Source organism: Mirounga leonina, unplaced genomic scaffold (genome assembly GCF_011800145.1).
Source record: "Mirounga leonina isolate KUSES-001 unplaced genomic scaffold, KU_Mleo_1.0 Mir_115, whole genome shotgun sequence".
Taxonomy (NCBI): Eukaryota; Metazoa; Chordata; class Mammalia; order Carnivora; family Phocidae; genus Mirounga; species Mirounga leonina.
The window spans coordinates 42,308,653-42,321,446 of NW_023270268.1; positions in this window are offsets into that span (position 1 = coordinate 42,308,653).

Sequence of the window (12,794 nt, forward strand, 5' to 3'; positions counted from 1 at the left end):
AACCTATAGAATATTTTGGATTTTCTATACATTTAATTTTGTCAGCTGTTAACAATGAAAATCTGATTTTTTTTTCCTTTCAGGACTGAAACTCACCATTTCCTTTCCTTGTTGTACTCCGGGCTAGGATCTCCTTTAAAATAATGAATAGATTATATGCAAACAATGAATCATGGAACACTACATCAAAAACTAATGATGTAATGTATGGTGATTAACATAACATAATAATAACAAAAAAAACATTGTATACTATTGCAGATTGAGATTTGGTTACTGTAAAATTAAAAAAAAATAAAACAATGAATAGATATTCTGACAGCAGACATTTTTACCTTTTTCTTCAACTGAAGAGAAAGCTTTCAAAGCTTTATCATTTAATATAATGTTTGCTATGGGTTTTTTGTAAGTACCCCTTATCAGGTTAAGAAAGCTCACTTCTGTTCCTAGTGTGTACAAATTCTTATCATCAATGGATTTTAAATTTTATCAGTGCTTTTTGTGCATTTATTGAGCTAATAATACATTTACCCTATTTTTAAACTTGATATAGTGGTGTATTGTATTTACTGATTTTTTGAAATGTTAAGCCAACATTTCTTTACGGGATAAAATAAAGTTGACCATAATATATTATCCTCTTTGTATAGTAATGGATTTGACTTGATAACTTTTTTTTTTAAAATCATCATTTTGGAGTTGTCGATACTCATTTAATAAATAGCTTCATTCAAGCAAATAGCAGGTCAAATTTTTGGCCATTAAGGGGCATGCATTTTAGCCAGGTTTGATACCTTTTATAAAAGGAAATTTTGTATTTAAAGTAAGACTTGAAACTGACTTTTAATTTTCCTTTCTCATGCCATCCTTCAGATTTGGTTTTAATGGATCATAAAATGAGTTGTGGAGTATAACATTTTTCTCTATTCTCTGAAAACATTTGTGCAAGTCTTTGTCTTAGTCTGCTCAAGCTGCCATTAAAAAAAAAAACACCACAGACTGGTGGCTTAAGCAACAGATGGATTGTCTCACAATTCCAAAGGTTGGGCATCTGAGATCAAGGGGCAGTATGTTTAAATTACAGTGAGGATTCTCTTCCTGGCTTGTAGATGGCTGTCTTCTCACTCTGTCCTCAAGAAAGAGAGGGAGGGAGAGAAAGAGAGAGAGGGATAGAAAGAGAGAGAGGGAGGGTGGTGAAAGGGAGAGAGAGTTTCTTCTTTAGTGAACAAACTCATCATAATTCAGAGCATATATTCTCATCGTTAGGGTCCCACTCTCATAACCTCATCTAAACCTAATTACCTCTCAGTCTCCCTCATCACATGGGGGGGGGGGTAGGGCTTCAACATATGAAATTTGGGGGGAGGTGTGCAGCTCAGTCTATAACAATCTGGAATTGTTTGTTCAATGACTGCTTGGTTAACTCATTCATAAAGCCATCTGGGCCTATAGTTTTCCTTGTGGGAAGAGTTTTACATTTGATTCAATTTTTAGAAGATTATTTAGGTTTTCAATTTCTTCTCGAGTCACATTTTGTTAAAGATACACTTTTTTTTAAAGATTTTATCTATTTATTAGAGAGAGAGAGAGCACACATGTGTGAACAGGAGAGGAGCAGAAGGTGAGAGAGAGGGAGGGGGAAAGAATCCTAAGCAGACTCCGTGCTGAGCATGAAGCCTGATGAAGGGCTTGATCTCACCACCCTGAGATCATGACCTGAGCCAAAACCAAGAGTCAGATGCTTAACTGACTGAGCCACCCAGGTGCCTCAAAGATACACTTTTCTAGGAATTTATAAATTTGTTCACAATATCTCCTTTTTATCTGTTTCGTGTCTGCAACATCTGCAGTGATTTGTCCTATTCATTCCTAATATTATTTCCCCCGCCCTCCCACCCTCCTTCATTTTCTCCCTGCCTCTCTCCCTCACTCTCTTCTTGATCACTTTTACCACAAGATTTGTCTTTTCAAACATATAACTTTAGTTTTCTTGATCTTCCCTATTTTATGTTTTATTTCATTTCATTTTATTTTAAAGATTTATTTATTTATTTGAGAGAAGGGGGAGGGGCAGAGGGAAAAACTCTCAAGCAGACTCCCCACTGAGTGTGGAGCCCCCGTGGGGCTTAATCTCATGACCCTGCGCCATGACCTGAGCCGGAATCCAGAGTGGAACGCTTAACCAACTGAGCCACCCAGGTGCCCCTCCATTTTATGCTTTAAAAACATTTTATTAATTTTTGCATTTATCTTCATTTCCTTTTTCATATTTCTTTGATTTTATCTTTTGATAGTTTTTTTAACTACTTTACATAGGTGTTTAAAATTCTTAGTTCATTAATTTTCAACATTTCTCTTTTCTATTATATGCATTTCTTGCTAATAACATTTTACATGTTGCTTTAGATTCATCTTGTGAGTTTTGCTATATAACATTAGTGATTACACAGTTCAACATATTTTCTAATTTCTTTTATGATATTTCTTTGGTCCATGTGTTGTTTAGAATATATTGTTTAATTTCAGAAGATGTGGGAAATTTTCTAGTTACCAGTTTCTGATTGATTTTTGGCATAAATGCATTGTGGTCAGACAGTATATTTTGTATGGTTCAGATCTACTTCAAAATAGTGTGCAATATTAATGACATACAAAAAAGTGCATAAAACATAGCTATTTAGCTTAACAAATTATTTTAAAGTAACTGTTCATGTTACTATCACCCAGGGTAAGCTATAAAACAATGTTAAAATCCCAGAAGTTACTTTGTGTTCCTTTCCAATTTTCTCTGAGATTTCAATCCTTTATTTGTTGACATGTACTTTATGGCACAATATATAGTCAATTTTCTAAATGTTTCATGTGTGCTTGAAAAAAATATGTGTCCTACAATTGTAGGGTATAATGTCCATAGGTCCATTTTGTTAAGTATATTTTATATTTTAAAATCTATGGCCTTACTTATTTTTTCTATTTATTCTACCAACAACTGAGAGAGATGTATCACAATCTCCCACTATAAATACAGATTTGTCCCTTCTTTTGGTAATGTCAATATTTGTTCTCTTTTTTTTTTTTTTGAGGCTATATAATTAGGTGCATACACATTTAGAAATATCATTTCTTTCTCGAATTTTTCACTAAATCTTTCTTGTCTTTTATATTCTCTTCTGTTCTTTCATGTTTTTAATCTGTATTTGCAGCTGTCTGGATATTTTCTCTTGACTTACCTTCTTTTTCAGCTTTTGACTGCCTTACTGCTATTCCTGGTTTGCTCCCAAACATGTCCACTGAGCATATTTTTAAATTTTTAAATTTTATTTTTTATACTTCATTGTATTGAATTTTTATAATTATTTTATGTTTTATGTTTTGCTGTGCTGTACTTTATTGTATTATTTAGTCCTTCAAACAATATTTGATTGTTTTTAAAATATGCTTTGTCACTTTCTCTAGCTTCCTATGCTCTGCAGATATTTTTGAGCTTGTTGTAGATATCTTTTTGCACAGTAAAGATGGTCATGTTGTAAGCTGTGCTAATATCGATATGTAACCTCTTTTTCCTTCTGGCTCTTATTCATAATTTTTTTTCTTTTTCCATGTATGTTTGGTTATCTGTGACTATCGTTGCCCTTAAAAAAATCATTTTTGAGATTCCTCAAAGTTTAGGGTCTAGGACCTTTCTTTGTGTGTGTGAGATAATTTGCTTTATACTCCAGTGGGTATTTACAGTTCACCTTAAACTGATTTTGGACCTTAAAGTCACAAATTTGCACAAAATCAGTGATGAGATTTTTTTTTTTTTGAGATTTTGTTTATTTATTTATAGAGAGCACAAGTGGAAAGAGGAGCAGAAGGAGAGGGAGGAGCAGGCTGCCCGCTGAGCAGGGAGCCTGATGCAAGACTTCATGCAGGGCTCCATGAGGCGCTCTATATGCGCCTTGATGCTGGGCTCTATCCCCGGCTCGATCCCAGGACTCCCAGATCCTGACCTCAGTCAAAGGCAGACGCTCAACCCACTGAGCCACCGAGGTGCCCCTAAGGTAGTAGATTTCTTAACTACTATGACATAGCACACCTTTAAAAAACAATTTTGATAATGAAATGGTGGATTGACAGAGTTTTGTGGTAAGTGGAATTTCTTCCCAACAGGGAAGGCCTCATTTCCCAGCAGGCAGAAGAAAAACAAGTAAGGCATTTCTATAATAGAAATATTAATAATAATAGTAATAGCTCTCTACATTGAACGCTTACTCTATGGCAGGCACTGCTAAACACTTAATATAGAATATATTATTTAATCTTTAATGTATATTATCCTCAATTTGCTGTTAGAAAAGCAGGCTCCATGAGGTCAGGCAACTTGCCCTAGGTCACAATTGGCTGAAAATCATCCTCGGGTTTCTCAAAAACCTATAGTATCACCCTATATGGTGGACTTGTCTTCGTTTCTGTGAGGCCAAGAGACTTCTTCTACATGTTAATAGTGTAACTTTTTCCTTTTTTCTTTTTTTGAGAAACATATGGGCAGAGGTAGAAAATGGTCTATAGCAACATCTTTGGCATTTCCCCAAAAAGTACATTAATGTGTTAGTATAGAAACAGTTGTTGGCAAAGAAAATACCTAACCTCTACCTTGCCTCACTGGCTTACTTAGACAGTTAATTCATTTTATCCAGTCTCTTGAATAAATTCTCGTGGTGCACTAAGCTACATTTATGGGTAAAAAGTTGTAAAATACCTTTGAATACTTAGAGATTAAAAAAAGTAAGATATTCTTTTCTATTTGATTAATGTTGTTGCTGCCTAAAGTAAGTACTATTGATGGCATTTGAAATTGATACAAGTGTCATTTTTATATTTTGAAAGAAGAAATATGAAAAGAGCAATTGAGAAAGAAAAATATAATTATTCATGTTTTGTCAGCTTGTAAGTGAAGATTGTAAATAGTTGATTCTCAGTTTTAAAGAAGGGATGCAAGGACAAATAAACAAGTCAATCTAAAAATATGAGAAACCAGGAAACATATATGATTTGTTAACAGATATTGGCATTTTGTGAATCAGAGAGCCTCTCCCTCTCTTTTTTTTGAGAGGCAGGAATACAGTGTTTTGAAATCTTGAAAACTCTTATGTATGTTGCTGCTTTTAATGGTATTGCTAACACCTCAGGTCAATTTTTAATGTGCAAAATCAGCTGCAGAATCACATGCTTCTGTGCTTGGAAACTGAATACTACTTTGCGCTGTTATGTGTCATAACTTTCTATGAACTTTTTATTGTTGCTTACCTGGAAAATTTGTGACACCTCATTCAGAACTAGCTTACCAAATTGTGAATCCTATGGCCGAGCTCCCTTGCCTACAATCCTTTAGCACCTTTTCTTTGCCTGCAAGATACAACAGAAATGCTCCAGCTGGTATACAATGCCTTTCACTTTCAGACTCCAGCTAACTCTCCAGTCTCACTTTAAACTCCCTCCAAACTTCCTCTGCCCTCCAGCTACCCTAAATTATTTGCTATTCCTCAAATGAGCCATGTTGTCTCAGGCCTAAGTGCTTCACGCATGGTGTTCAGTGTGTCTGTAGTGCCCTTTCTTTGTTACTTTCCATGTACTTTTCATTCTTCAGAGCTTGATTCACCTACCACTCCCTCTTTGGAGCTCTCACATTCATCCAACAGAGAGCTGCTATATTTTCTGTCCATTAAGCCTCCTGGTACCTTATCCTGGCTTCTGTATTAGTATCTCTCCATTGTATTGTAATTATATACATGCTTAGTACTACTTCCCCAGTAGGCCTTAAGCCCAGAGTAACAGTGAAAGCAAAATATATTTTGTTGAATAAAAAAGCGCATGGATAATACCTAATTCACAAAATTATTATAAAACACTGTAAAACACTGGATATGAAAACTTTTGTAAGCTATTTGACACTATAGAATTGCTATTGATATATTTACCCACGTCTACCCAAATACTCAGCATGCAAGCTAGACCAGACCACTCTATTAAGACATTTTGAGGAGGGTTGAAAATTATGCATTTTTATGATTGAGCTTGTAAGATGTGCAAAGACTGTGAAAGTAATTAGGGATTTAAAGATCACTCTCTGGCCTCAGAAAGCCTATTATCTATATTATGAGGCAAGACATAAAAAAACAAATCTTTGAATAGCAGGTGATGCAAGATTTCCTATGATGAGTGGGCATTTGGTGCTGTAGGAGTTAGGAGTGTCAAGAGGGAAGGCCATTATGAGGAAGCTGATTTTGAAGTAGATATGAAAAGTCATAGCCTTTTAATTGAGAAGGGATGGTATGCAAAGTCAAAGGAAGGAGCTGCTTGCTCCTTTCTGTTAAATGTGAGCTAATGTGAGCACAACTTCTTTGAAATCTTCCTCATGGATTTCTCTGGCATTGCCCACATGATAAAATCCTGTTCATTCTTCAAGATTTGGTTCAAATGCTACTAAAAACACCCAGCGGAAGCATTCTATTTTTTTTCCCCCTGAAATTCCGAAAGCATCATATCATTTAGGATCAGATTCAACTTTATATGATAGAAATCTCCCTCCCTTGGGCAATAGCCCAAGCAAAATAGGTATTTATTTTCATGATTCTGCAATCATCAAAAACTCAAACTCCTTTGACTTTTCTGCACCTTCCTAGCTTCCATCTTAGATTCTCTTACCATCTAGAGTAGTTGTTGGAGCTCTAACCATTTTGCTCCAGTTTCAGGCAGCACAAAACAGGAAGGAAAGGACAGAAGGAATGTGTCCCTATCAAGAGTTTGCCAAGGCCTTTAAGTCAATGACTTTGGCTTTGGTTCATCAGAATGTCCAATGGTCACATCAGCTGCAAGTGAATTTAGTAAAAAAGCCATACCTAACTACAAGGATAGCTGAGAACAGTGAGCCAGTATAAAACTAGAGTCTGGTTTAAGAGGAAGAGGAACATGGACATTGTGTGGGTAGCTGTCCATCTCTACCACAAACACATTCTTTGCCTGTTTCTTGAGACAGTTATCATTGTCTTCTTTTCATGCCAGTTATTCGGAACAACGTTTATTTTCCCCCACCAGACTCTACTTCTTTGATAGCTTATAAATGATTAAGGAGAATTAGTTAGGTCTGGAAAGACGGAGAACTGAGTGGGATCACAGAGTGTGCAGTGGGGTACTGGGAGATAAGAATGGCAATGGAAATGAGGGCAAGATTATAAGAGTAAGGACTAGTCAAGTGAAGTAGTGGTTTTCAAGCTTTTGGACTCAGGGCCCCTTTATACTCTTAAAAATAATTGAGGACTCCAAAAGCTTTTGTTTCTGCAGATCCCACATATCAATATTTATCACACTAGAAATTAACACTGAGAAGTTTAAAACATTTTTGTCTTGATTCATTTTATTTCATCCATTCATTTATTCATTTATTTATTTATTTGAGTATAGTTGACATGCAATGTTCATTAAGTGTACAACACAGTGATTTAACTTCTCTGTACATTATGTATACTCACTGCAAGTGTAATTACCCTCTGTCAGCATACGCCATTACAATATCATTGACCACATTCTCTGCCCTGTCCCTTTTATTCCCATGACATTCATTCCATAACTGGAAAGCTGTATTTCCCTCTCCCCTCCACCCATTTTGCCCATTCCCCCAGCACCCTTCCCTTTGGCAACAACCATCAATTTGTTTTCTGATTCTACTTTTCATTTGTTTATTCTTTTGTTTTGTTTTTTAAATTCCAAATATGAGTGTAATCATATGATCTCAATTTATTTTAAAATAATGTTAATAAACTATTACATATAGAAATAAGTTACATTCTTAGAAGGTAACTATATTATCCAAAATTTAAAAAAATCTAGTGGGAACAGTGTCATTTTTTTTTTTTACCTTTTCGTAATTTCTTTAATGTCTGTCAAAACTGAAGAAATAGGTTCACAAGTCTGCTTCTGCATTCAGTCTGTTGAGGTGTTTTGTTTAGGTGAAGTACTTGAAGAAAATCTGGCTTTGCTTGGATATGTCATTGGGAAAAGGAGGATCTCTTGGATCCCTAAAAGGATCTTAGGGACTCCCAGGGGTCCTTGGGCCACACTTTGAGAATTGTTGGGCTGGAATAGTATGTATCTACAAAGTCTTAAAAACCAACAGAGGAAACCAAATAGGATTCCTTTTATTGTAAGGGGAAATAAAAATTTGTATAAATAAACACATTATTATTTGTTTGGAAGCCTCAATTCCATCAGTTTATAGAAAACATATTTTTTTTTTAAAGATTTATTTATTTATTTGAGAGAGCAAGAATGAGAGAGAGAGAGAGAGAGAGAGTACATGAGAGGGGGGAGGGTCAGAGGGAGAAGCAGGCTTCCCGCCGAGCAGGGAGCCCGATGCGGGACTCGATCCAGGGACTCCAGGATCATGACCTGAGCCGAAGGCAGTTGCTCAACCAACTGAGCCACCCAGGCGCCCTAAAAAACATATTTTGTAATACTGGCAGCTGCATGCTTCTGTTTAAAATGAGGATTCAGAAGGCAAGTCATGCTTACATGATTCTGAGAAAGAAAAGAGTTTTGTCCAGTATTATCCACAAAATCTGTTAAACATCTACTGCATACTTTGCTTTAGAAAAGCAAATGTCTTTACCTAAAACTCACTTCATGCAAAAATGAGATAATGAATGTGAAAGTGCTTATCTTCCATGCCTTCCTCCTTCTCATAGCCATTCTGGGTAAGGCCCTTCAGAAAGAAAAACAATTTTTTGAGGAAGGGTTTTTCCTAATATTAAAAATATGTGTAAATATATACTCACACATCCACACCAAAAAATGTCTTAGGAAAAATAAATTTTCTGTTTAACTGACCTGGTAGTCTGTTTAAGGAAGATATGCAGGCTTGGGCCTGTTTTCACATTTAATTATGATTCGGTGTAGTTATATTAAGTTGAAAGAAGCTCAGTGTGGCATAAAATAGAGCCTGGCAGAGGACACAAAGTTTCCTGAGTCCCTTGGAATACTCCCAGGGCTCTTGGATGCTGATGGTAGCCTATTAAATTTATGGTTGGGCCCACCACTATTTTGAAGGGACATGTGCTTTGCTTCAATATGTCAAATTACATTCTATGCAGTAAGGATGAGGGAGTGTGGGACTCTTCCTTTCTCTTCTTCTAACTGGTTTCCAACTTTCATAAAGAGACATCAATGTCACACCTAATTTATTAGTCACACTGCTGCTATATAACAAACTACAAAAAAAGCCATAATTTAGTGCTGAAACAATACACAAAACTTAGTATTTTATAGTGCTGTAGATCAGAAGTTTGACAGAATCTTGCTGGGCTACAATCAAGGTATCAGTGTGGCTGCCTTCCTTTATGGAGACCCAACTTCCTTAGCTTTTCCAGTGTCTAGAGGCCACCTGCATTCCTTGACTTGTGTTCCCTTTCTTCATCATGAAATCCATCAATGTAGCATCACTCTGAGCCTTATTCTGTCATCTTATTTCTTTCTGACCTCACCTGGGAAAGGTTTTCTGCTTTTAGAGATTCATGTCATTAGATTCGGTTCACCCAAATAATCCGGAATCGTCCCTCCATCTCAATGTCTGTATCCTTAAGCACATCTGCAAAGTCCTCTTAGCTGTGTCAGGTACCACCTCCACAAGTTCCAGGAACTAGACACGGACAACTTTGGGGACCGTTATTCTGCCTAACACTCAACTTAAATCTCATTGACATTAGTTTTGCTAACTTTCATTTTTAAATCATCAAAGCAAAAATGGGAGGCTAAAAAAAGGGAAAAAATATACAGAAAAATAATACTGACATCATCGACTACTCTCTGGAAAATTCATACTTAAAAATCTATTATCCCACATAGATTTAGGTTAAAATGATAGAATTTCATTATCTATTGTGTTTTTATATAATCAGTTTTACTGTAAGAAAGACAAATATCCGCACTTCACAGTCGTCTCATGTATCATTTGATCTGCTGGTTGCTACGGAGATCACCCATTTTAAGTAAATTAGGTAGCAATGGACGATGTGATGTGAATGGGCATATGTTCTGATGTCTATTTTTTATTCCTTAAAATGGTGTCTTTTCCTTTAGTTATTTTTTTAGCTGAACTCTTACCTCATCTTCTTTTGCTTTGTAGAACTTTTCAGATTTTAGGCTGACGTAGCCATTTTATTTACACGTTAAAATGACTCTAGGAAAAGGAAACTCCATTTCTTGCATTTGTTCTAATTGTTGAAATCAATAAAGACAGACATTCTTAGACAAATTTTAGGTAAGTTATCTCAAGTGAATTCACATTACTTAGAGACTGTATTCAATCTGAAAAAATATGTATTTTATTTTTCCAGCCTCATTGAGGTGTAATTGACAAATAACTTATAATATATCTGAAATATTCAACATAATGATGATTTATATACACCGTGAAATTATTACCTCAATCAAGTTACTGAACACTTACATCACCTCACACAGTTACTTTTTTTTTTTTAACAAGAATGCTTGAGATTTACTCTCTTAGGCAATTTCAAGTATACAGTACAGTATTAACTACAGTCACCAAGCCGTACATTAGATCCTCAGAACTTACTCACCTTATAACTTAAAGTTCGTACCCTTGACCTACATCGCATTTCCTCTATTCTCCAAACCCTGGTAACCATCATTCTACTCTGTTTCTATGATTTTGACTTTAAAAAAAAAAAATTCTACATGTAAGCGATTCCATGCAGTTTGTCTTTCTCTGTCTGGCTTATTTCTCAGCACAGTGCTCCCCAGTTTCATGCATGTTGTTGCAAATAGAAGGATTTCCATTTTTTAAAATGTATTTTAAATATAACGTATTTAATTTAATAGATCTAAGCATTTATATAGGTTGTCAATTTAAAAACTGTGATATTAATTTGCTGCACATATCAAGTGTAAACCATGCATACATTGTTCAAAAAATCATTGTTTTCTAGTTTTATTAAAGTAATTTATCATTAGTTCAGAAATCTGGTATTGTCATTGTTGAGAAAGGAATAGAGTAGGAGCAATTACCTAGATCCTCTAAGTAGGACATTATTTATTCTATAAAAACACTACTTGTGACTGAAATATAAAAATGTGTTGATTTTAGGTATTAATTTTTTATTCAGCAAATTTACTAAATCTCTTAGAAGTTACAATAATTTTTGTGTCAATTCTGTTGGATTTCCATGTAAATAATCATGATATCTTAGAACAATGATAATCTTATTTGTTCCTTTTCAATTTTTACACCAGAACTTTTTTTTTTTTTTGCGTTACTGCACTGGTTATGACATAATTAAAATAAAATGTTGAATAGAAGTGAGTAGACATCTTTGTCTTGTTCCCCAATTAAAAGTGAAAATTTGCAGTCTTTCACCACTTAATGTTTGCTCTAGGTTTTTGTAGATATTCTTTTACAGTATTTCAAAGTTTCTTCTATTTTGGATGCCTAAAAGTTGTTTTTTTTCTTTATGATGTGAATTTTACCAAATGTACTTTCTACATCTATTTAGATGATTACAAAATTGTTATTCTGTAATCTTTTTAAGTGGCAAATTACATTGAATATCTATTGTTAAGTCAAATGTGCATTCCTGATACATTATCACTTTTGTTTGTAATTTTGGTTTGAGTTTGTTAATATTTTGTTTAGGATTTTTCCAATTATGTATATGAGTGAAATTAGCCTTTAATTTTTCTTTCTTGTGCTGTCCTTGTCCAGGATTTGCTAGGCTCATAAAATGAGTTAATAAGTGTGTTTTTCTACTCTTGGAAAAGTTTTATAAGTTGAGAATTACTTCTGACATGAATATATGATAGAACTTACCAGTAAAGCCATCTAGGTCTGAATTTTCTTTGTGGGAAAATTATAGATCATCACAAACTTGATTTTTTTTCTTTTTTAAGTTTTATTTAAATTTCATTTAGTTAACATATAGTATAATATTAGTTTCAGGAGTAAAATTCAGTGATTCATCAGTTGCATATAATACCCAGTGCTCATCACAAGTGCCCTCCTTAATACCCATCCCCCATTTAGCCCATCCCCCACCCCCCACCCTCCATCAACCCTCGGTTTGTTTTATGGACAAACTTGATTTCTTAAACAAATCAGATTCTTCCCAAACTTTTCTAGGACTTAGCTCATTTCATTGGCATCTCCAAATTTATTACCAGTAAGTTACTTGTCATATCTTCCCATAATACCTTTAATCACTTATGGAAATAATCTGTGGCCCAAGATCATTTCATCTTATTCAAGAAAAGAATTTCCTTTTCTGGGCTTATATCTCTGGGGTCTCAGGGTCTTCTATATTTTGGCCTGAAAATTCTTCATTCTCTAACCTGATGTTTTTAAGAACCCATTTTAAAATTCTATTTCTGCCCTTTTAGATGTCACCAGTGAGAAAGTTAACCTGAGTTATCTCATCTATCTTTACAGAAATTTTATGTTCCTGTCCTTTCAGGTGTTTATGTTTTCAGCTCATGATTTCATATTGTCCTCCCCTGCTTTATTTTACTTTCCTTAGCTGCTATCATTATCTAACAAATGATATGTTTTCCTTATTATGTTATCTATTGCTTATCTTCCCTCTTCTCTACCTTCCTCCATAGTGTGAGGGATTTTTGGCTCTTCTGTTTACTACTGTTACTTACTGTATTCTCAGTATCTAGAACAGTGACTAGCCCAGATAAGATGTCCAATAAATATTTGTTGAATGAACAAGAAGAACTGGTCTTTGCTGTTCAGAAACTTT